Genomic DNA, 9126 nt, shown 5'->3' on the forward strand with positions numbered 1-9126 from the left:
TGGCTTACACTTCGCACAAAGCCACTAATTCCCATCTCTGGACGTTATCACTCCCCGTGTCCTCACTCCTCACTCTGCTCAGCACCATTCTCACTCCCCGTGTCCTCACTCCTCACTCTGCTCAGCACCATTCTCACTCCCCGTGTCCTCACTCCTCACTCTGCTCAGCACCATTCTCACTCCCCGTGTCCTCACTCCTCACTCTGCTCAGCACCATTCTCACTCCCGTGTCCTCACTCCTCACCCTGCTCAGGCACATTCTCACTCCCCGTGTCCTCACTCCTCACTCTGCTCAGCACCATTCTCACTCCCCGTGTCCTCACTCCTCACCCTGCTCAGCACCATTCTCACTCCCCGTGTCCTCACTCCTCACTCTGCTCAGCACCATTCTCACTCCCCGTGTCCTCACTCCTCACCCTGCTCAGCACCATTCTCACTCCCCGTGCCCTCACTCCTCACTCTGCTCAGCACCATTCTCACTCCCCGTGTCCTCACTCCTCACCCTGCTCAGCACCATTCTCACTCCCCGTGTCCTCACTCCTCACCCTGCTCAGCACCATTCTCACTCCCCGTGTCCTCACTCCTCACTCTGCTCAGCACCATTCTCACTCCCCGTGTCCTCACTCCTCACCCTGCTCAGCACCATTCTCACTCCCCGTGCCCTCACTCCTCACTCTGCTCAGCACCATTCTCACTCCCCGTGTCCTCACTCCTCACCCTGCTCAGCACCATTCTCACTCCCCGTGTCCTCACTCCTCACCCTGCTCAGCACCATTCTCACTCCCCGTGTCCTCACTCCTCACCCTGCTCAGCACCATTCTCACTCCCCGTGTCCTCACTCCTCACCCTGCTCAGCACCATTCTCACTCCCCGTGCCCTCACTCCTCACTCTGCTCAGCACCATTCTCACTCCCCGTGCCCTCACTCCTCACTCTGCTCAGCACCATTCTCACTCCCCGTGTCCTCACTCCTCACCCTGCTCAGCACCATTCTCACTCCCCGTGTCCTCACTCCTCACTCTGCTCAGCACCATTCTCACTCCCCGTGTCCTCACTCCTCACCCTGCTCAGCACCATTCTCACTCCCCGTGCCCTCACTCCTCACTCTGCTCAGCACCATTCTCACTCCCCGTGTCCTCACTCCTCACCCTGCTCAGCACCATTCTCACTCCCCGTGTCCTCACTCCTCACCCTGCTCAGCACCATTCTCACTCCCGTGTCCTCACTCCTCACTCTGCTCAGCACCATTCTCACTCCCCGTGTCCTCACTCCTCACCCTGCTCAGCACCATTCTCACTCCCCGTGCCCTCACTCCTCACTCTGCTCAGCACCATTCTCACTCCCCGTGTCCTCACTCCTCACCCTGCTCAGCACCATTCTCACTCCCCGTGTCCTCACTCCTCACCCTGCTCAGCACCATTCTCACTCCCCGTGTCCTCACTCCTCACCCTGCTCAGCACCATTCTCACTCCCCGTGTCCTCACTCCTCACCCTGCTCAGCACCATTCTCACTCCCCGTGCCCTCACTCCTCACTCTGCTCAGCACCATTCTCACTCCCCGTGCCCTCACTCCTCACTCTGCTCAGCACCATTCTCACTCCCCGTGCCCTCACTCCTCACCCTGCTCAGCACCATTCTCACTCCCCGTGCCCTCACTCCTCACCCTGCTCAGCACCATTCTCACTCCCCGTGTCCTCACTCCTCACCCTGCTCAGCACCATTCTCACTCCCCGTGTCCTCACTCCTCACTCTGCTCAGCACCATTCTCACTCCCTCTTACTGCCCCTCCACTTCCTCACTCCCTCGTGCACACTCACTCCTGCCTGCACCATTTAACTATCCCACCTGGCATTACCTGGGCACTCTCTCAAACTCTGCAATCTCCTTCAACCAGCTATACTCAGGTTATTAGTTTATAAATACGCTGGACAGAGTACAGTATCTGTCCATCAGGACCGGGCTCCCCTCTAATCCTACACGCTGTACCTGATATCTCGCCTCTGACTGATTTTCTATTAAATCCGGTGCTGGGGATTATTCCGCTCCTGCTCCAATGCTTCTCCATATCACAGGCTTCCGCCCAGCCCACCCTGCTCACCCGAGATACCCTCACCCTCCAATCCCTCCCAGATCAGACAGGTTAAAAAGGCAAACGGGATACTTTCCTTTATTAGCCGAGGCATAGAATATAAGAGCCGGGGGGTTATGCTGGAACTGTATAAAACACTAGTGAGGCCACAGCTTGAGTACTGTGTACAGTTCTGGTCACCACATTACAGGAAAGATGTGATTCCACTAGAGAGGGTGCAGAGGAGATTTACGAGGATGTTGCCAGGACTGGAGAATTTTAGCTATGAGGAAAGATTGGATAGGCTGGGGTTGTTTTCTTTGGAACAGAGGAGGCTGAGGGGAGATTTAATTGAGGTGTATAAAATTATGAGGGGCCGAGATAGAGTGGATAGGAAGGACCTAATTCCCTTAGCAGAGGGGTCAGTGACCAGGGGGCATAGATTTAAAGTGATTGGTAGAAGGATTAGAGGGGAGATGAGGAAAACATTTTTCACCCAGAGGGTGGTGGGGGTCTGGAACTCACTGCCTGAGAGGGTGGGAGAGGCAGAAACCCTCAACTCATTTCAAAAATACCTGGATGTGCCCCTGAAGAGCCGAAACCTGCAGGGCTACGGAGCAAGTGCTGGAAAGTGGGATTAGGCTGGGGGGTGATCTTTGGCCGGCAAAGAAAGAAACGATGGGCCGAATGGCCTCCTTCTGTGCCGTAACTTTTTATGATTCTATGATCACTCTCTGTACCCCCATCTAGAGGGGGGCCCAGGAGCAGACAGCGCACCATAAACATCACCAACCCAACCCCCCGACACGGACCCAACCCCCCGACACGGACCCAACCCCCCGACACGGACCCAACCCCCCGACACGGACCCAACCCCCCGACACGGACCCAACCCCCCCCGACACGGACCCAACCCCCCCCCGACACGGACCCAACCCCCCCGACACGGACCGAACCCCCCCGACACGGACCCAACCCCCCCCGACACGGACCCAACCCCCCCCGACACGGACCCAACCCCCCCCGACACGGACCCAACCCCCCCCGACACGGACCGAACCCCCCGACACGGACCCAACCCCCCCCGACACGGACCCAACCCCCCCCGACACGGACCGAACCCCCCGACACGGACCCAACCCCCCCCGACACGGACCCAACCCCCCCGACACGGACCCAACCCCCCCCGACACGGACCGAACCCCCCGACACGGACCGAACCCTATGGATTGACTACATTCAGCAAACCCTGGGGTGGAGCTGCCCCCGGATCAGATCGAGACGGACGGAAGCTTGAGACTGGTATCAGTCGGTGAGCAGACCCTAAAATCCTCCCTTGTCATTGACTGGACTTTAGAATCATAGAAAATTTACAGCACAGAAGGAGGCCATTCGGCCCATCGTGTCCTCGCCGGCCGAAGATCACCCACCCAGTCTGATCCCACTTTCCAGCACTTGCTCCGTAGCCCTGCAGTTTTCGGCTCTTCAGGGGCACATCCAGGTATTTTTTAAATGAGTTGAGGGTTTCTGCCTCTCCCACCCTCTCAGGCAGTGAGTTCCAGACCCCCACCACCCTCTGGGTGAAAATATTTCTCCTCAGCTCCCCTCTAATCCTTCTACCAATCACTTTAAATCCATGCCCCCTGGTTATTGACCCCTCTGCTAAGGGAAATAGGTCCTTCCTATCCACTCTATCTGGGCCCCTCATAATTTTATACACCTCAATTAAATCACCCCTCAGCCTCCTCTGTTCCAAAGAGAACAACCCCAGCCTATCCAATCTTTCCTCACAGCTAAAATTCTCCAGTCCTGGCAACATCCTCGTAAATCTCCTCTGCCCCCTCTCTCGTGCAATTACATCCTTCCTGTAATGTGGTGACCAGAACTGTACACAGTACTCAAGCTGTGGCCTAACTAGTGTTTTATACAGTTCCAGCATAACATCCCTGCTCTTATATTCTATGCCTCGGCTAATAAAGGAAAGTATCCCATATGCCTTTTTAACCACCTTATCTACCTGTCCTGCTACCTTCAGGGATCTGTGGACATGCACTCCAAGGTCCCTCACTTCCTCTACACCTCTCAGTATCCTCCCATTTATTGTGTATTCCCTTGCCTTGTTTGCTCTCCCCAAATGCATTACCTCACACTTCTCTGGACTGAATTCCATTTGCCACTTTTCTGCCCACCTGACCAGTCCATTGATATCTTCCTGCAGTCTACAGCTTTCCTCCTCACTATCAACCACATGATCAACTTTTGTATCATCTGCAAACTTATTGATCAAGCCCCCCACATTTAAGTCCAAATCATTAATATTTATCACAAAAAGCAAGGGACCGAGTACTGGGCCCTGTGGAACCCCACTGGAAACAGCCTTCCAGTCACAAAAACACCCGTCGACCATTACCCTTTGCTTCCTGCCACTGAGACAATTTTGGATCCAATTTGCCACATTCCCTTGGATCCCATGGGCTTTTACTTTTTTGACCATCTACCATGTGGGACCTTGTCAAAAGCCTCGCTAAAATCCATGTACACTACATCAAACGCACCCCCCTCATCGACCCTCCTTGTTACCTCCTCAAAAAATTCAATCAAGTTGGTCAGACACGACCTTCCCTTAACAAATCCGTGCTGACTGTCCTTGATTACTCCGTGCCTTTCTAAGTGACGGTTTATCCTGTCCCTCAGAATTGATTCCAATAATTTGCCCACCACCGAGGTTAGACTGACTGGCCTGTAATTACTCGGTCTATCCCTCACTCCCTTTTTAAACAACGGTACAATGTTAGCAGTTCTCCCAATCCTCCGGCACCACGCCTGCATCCAGTGAGGATTGGAAAATGATGGTCAGAGCCTCCGCTATTTCCTCCCTGGCTTCTTTTAACAGCCTGGGATACATTTCATCCGGGCCTGGTGATTTATCTACTTTCAAAGATGCTAATCCCCTTAATACTTCCTCTCTCACTATGTTTATCCCATCCAATATTTCACACTCCTCCTCCTTAACTACAATCTCTGCATCGTCCCTCTCTTTTGTGAAGACAGACGCAAAGTATTCATTAAGAACCAGACCCACATCTTCCACCTCCACACACAGGTTACCTTTTTGGTCTCCAATAGGCCCGACTCTTTCCTTAGTTATCCTCTTGCTCTTTATGTATTTATAAAACGTTAGGTTTTACCCAGACTCTGTCCCGTTCATGCAGATAGTTTTAAAATGGCCGCCGCAAGTCCAGACTCCAGCCGAAGAAAACGGGCCCGAGGGATGAAGCGAGTTGGGGTTCAGGCTGTGCAGTTTGGGGGCTCCCAAGGAGAGGGGCAGGAGGGGGCATTGGGAACGCTGCTCAGGCCAATTATGGGATCCTGCTGGAAGTTGCCATGACAACCTTGTTGGCTTATTTTACCTCACTCCCTGTATTAAATGTCCCATTGGTCGTTGTATTTATCAGTCCTCTTCAGTTATGAAATCGTCTCTTGTGTTGTGAACACTTATTATGATTTCCTGTATAATTCGGAGTTTGGCCAGACAATGTTCTGTACACACTAAAGATTTACACCTTTATTTGCCCTTAAAAGCACAAAATTAAAATTTACATAGGATGAAATTGACTTTGGGTCTTTGCCCTTTCTCATTTCTGATGTTTAAGCTCCTGGTACAAGAGACTTTCCCCCCGATATCGTCCCCAACTCTCCCCCATATCATCCCCAACTCTCCCCCCATATCACCCCCAACTCTCCCCTCATATCACCCCCAACTCTCCCCCCATATCATCCCCAACTCTCCCCTCATATCACCCCCAACTCTCCCCCCATATCATCCCCAACTCTCCCCTCATATCATCCCCAACTCTCGCCCCATATCATCCCCAACTCTCCCCATATCGTCCCCAATTCTCCCCCATATCACCCCCAACTCTCGCCCCATATCATCCCCAACTCTCCCCCATATCGTCCCCATATCATCCCCAACTCTCCCCCCATATCACCCCCAACTCTCCCCTCATATCATCCCCAACTCTCCCCCATATCGTCCCCATATCATCCCCAACTCTCCCCCATATCATCCCCAACTCTCCCCCCATATCACCCCCAACTCTCCCCCCATATCATCCCCAACTCTCCCCCATATCATCCCCAACTCTCCCCCCATATCATCCCCAACTCTCCCCTCATATCATCCCCAACTCTCCCCTCATATCATCCCCAACTCTCCCCCCATATCATCCCCAACTCTCCCCTCATATCACCACCAACTCTCCCCCCATATCATCCCCAACTCTCCCCCATATCATCCCCAACTCTCCCCTCATATCATCCCCAACTCTCCCCCCATATCATCCCCAACTCTCCCCTCATATCATCCCCAACTCTCCCCTCATATCACCACCAACTCTCCCCCCATATCATCCCCAACTCTCCCCTCATATCATCCCCAACTCTCCCCTCATATCATCCCCAACTCTCCCCCATATCATCCCCAACTCTCCCCTCATATCATCCCCAACTCTCCCCTCATATCATCCCCAACTCTCCCCTCATATCATCCCCAACTCTCCCCTCATATCATCCCCAACTCTCCCCCATATCATCTCCAACTCTCCCCTCATATCATCCCCAACTCTCCCCTCATATCATCCCCAACTCTCCCCCCATATCATCTCCAACTCTCTCCCATACACAAAGATGGGAGGGAAAGTAGAGAGTGAGGAGGACATAAAAAACCTACAAGGGGATATAGACAGGCTGGGTGAGTGGGCGGAGATTTGGCAGATGCAATATAATATTGGAAAATGTGAGGTTATGCACTATGGCAGGAAAAATCGGAGAGCAAGTTATTATCTTAATGGCGAGAGACTGGAAAGTACTGCAGTACAAAGGGATCTGGGAGTCCTAGTGCAAGAAAATCAAAAAGTTGGTATGCAGGTGCAGCAGATGATCAAGAAGGCCAACGGAATGTTGGCTTTTATTGCTAGGGGGATAGAATATAAAAACAGGGAGGTATTGCTGCAGTTATATAAGGTATTGGTGAGACCGCACCTGGAATACTGCATACAGTTTTGGTCTCCATACTTAAGAAAAGACATACTTGCTCTCGAGGCAGTACAAAGAAGGTTCACTCGGTTAATCCCGGGGATGAGGGGGCGGACATATGAGGAGAGGTTGAGTAGATTGGGACTCTACTCATTGGAGTTCAGAAGAATGAGAGGCGATCTTATTGAAACATATAAGATTGTGAAGGGGCTTGATCGGGTGGATGCGGTAAGGATGTTCCCAAGGATGGGTGAAACTAGAACTAGGGGGCATAATCTTAGAATAAGGGGCTACTCTTTCAAAACTGAGATGAGGAGAAACTTCTTCACTCAGAGGTTAGTAGGTCTGTGGAATTTGCTGCCCCAGGAAGCTGAGGAAGCTACATCATTAAATAAATTTAGAACAGAAATAGACAGTTTCCTAGAAGTAAAGGGAATTAGAGGTTATGGGGAGCGGGCAGGAAATTGGACATGAATTTAGATTTGAGGTTAGGATCAGATCAGCCATGATCTTATTGAATGGCGGAGCAGGCTCGAGGGGCCGATTGGCCTACTCCTGCTCCTATTTCTTATGTTCTTATGTTTATATCATTGCCAACTGTCCTCCCTTATCATCCCCAACTCTCCCCCCATATCATCCCCAACTCTCCCCTCATATCATCCCCAACTCTCCCCCATATCATCCCCAACTCTCCCCTCATATCATCCCCAACTCTCCCCTCATATCATCCCCAACTCTCCCCTCATATCATCCCCAACTCTCCCCTCATATCATCCCCAACTCTCCCCCATATCATCTCCAACTCTCCCCTCATATCATCCCCAACTCTCCCCTCATATCATCCCCAACTCTCCCCCCATATCATCTCCAACTCTCTCCCATACACAAAGATGGGAGGGAAAGTAGAGAGTGAGGAGGACATAAAAAACCTACAAGGGGATATAGACAGGCTGGGTGAGTGGGCGGAGATTTGGCAGATGCAATATAATATTGGAAAATGTGAGGTTATGCACTATGGCAGGAAAAATCGGAGAGCAAGTTATTATCTTAATGGCGAGAGACTGGAAAGTACTGCAGTACAAAGGGATCTGGGGGTCCTAGTGCAAGAAAATCAAAAAGTTGGTATGCAGGTGCAGCAGATGATCAAGAAAGCCAACGGAATGTTGGCTTTTATTGCTAGGGGGATAGAATATAAAAACAAGGAGGTATTGCTGCAGTTATATAAGGTATTGGTGAGACCGCACCTGGAATACTGCATACAGTTTTGGTCTCCATACTTAAGAAAAGACATACTTGCTCTCGAGGCAGTACAAAGAAGGTTCACTCGGTTAATCCCGGGGATGAGGGGGCGGACATATGAGGAGAGGTTGAGTAGATTGGGACTCTACTCATTGGAGTTCAGAAGAATGAGAGGCGATCTTATTGAAACATATAAGATTGTGAAGGGGCTTGATCGGGTGGATGCGGTAAGGATGTTCCCAAGGATGGGTGAAACTAGAACTAGGGGGCATAATCTTAGAATAAGGGGCTACTCTTTCAAAACTGAGATGAGGAGAAACTTCTTCACTCAGAGGTTAGTAGGTCTGTGGAATTTGCTGCCCCAGGAAGCTGAGGAAGCTACATCATTAAATAAATTTAGAACAGAAATAGACAGTTTCCTAGAAGTAAAGGGAATTAGAGGTTATGGGGAGCGGGCAGGAAATTGGACATGAATTTAGATTTGAGGTTAGGATCAGATCAGCCATGATCTTATTGAATGGCGGAGCAGGCTCGAGGGGCCGATTGGCCTACTCCTGCTCCTATTTCTTATGTTCTTATGTTTATATCATTGCCAACTGTCCTCCCTTATCATCCCCAACTCTCCCCCCATATCATCCCCAACTCTCCCCTCATATCATCCCCAACTTTCCCCTCATATCATCCCCAACTCTCCCCTCATATCATCCCCAACTCTCCCCCATATCATCCCCAACTCTCCCCCCATATCATCCCCAACTCTCCCCTCATATCATCCCCAACTCT

Source organism: Heptranchias perlo, unplaced genomic scaffold (genome assembly GCF_035084215.1).
Source record: "Heptranchias perlo isolate sHepPer1 unplaced genomic scaffold, sHepPer1.hap1 HAP1_SCAFFOLD_599, whole genome shotgun sequence".
Lineage (NCBI taxonomy): Eukaryota > Metazoa > Chordata > Chondrichthyes > Hexanchiformes > Hexanchidae > Heptranchias > Heptranchias perlo.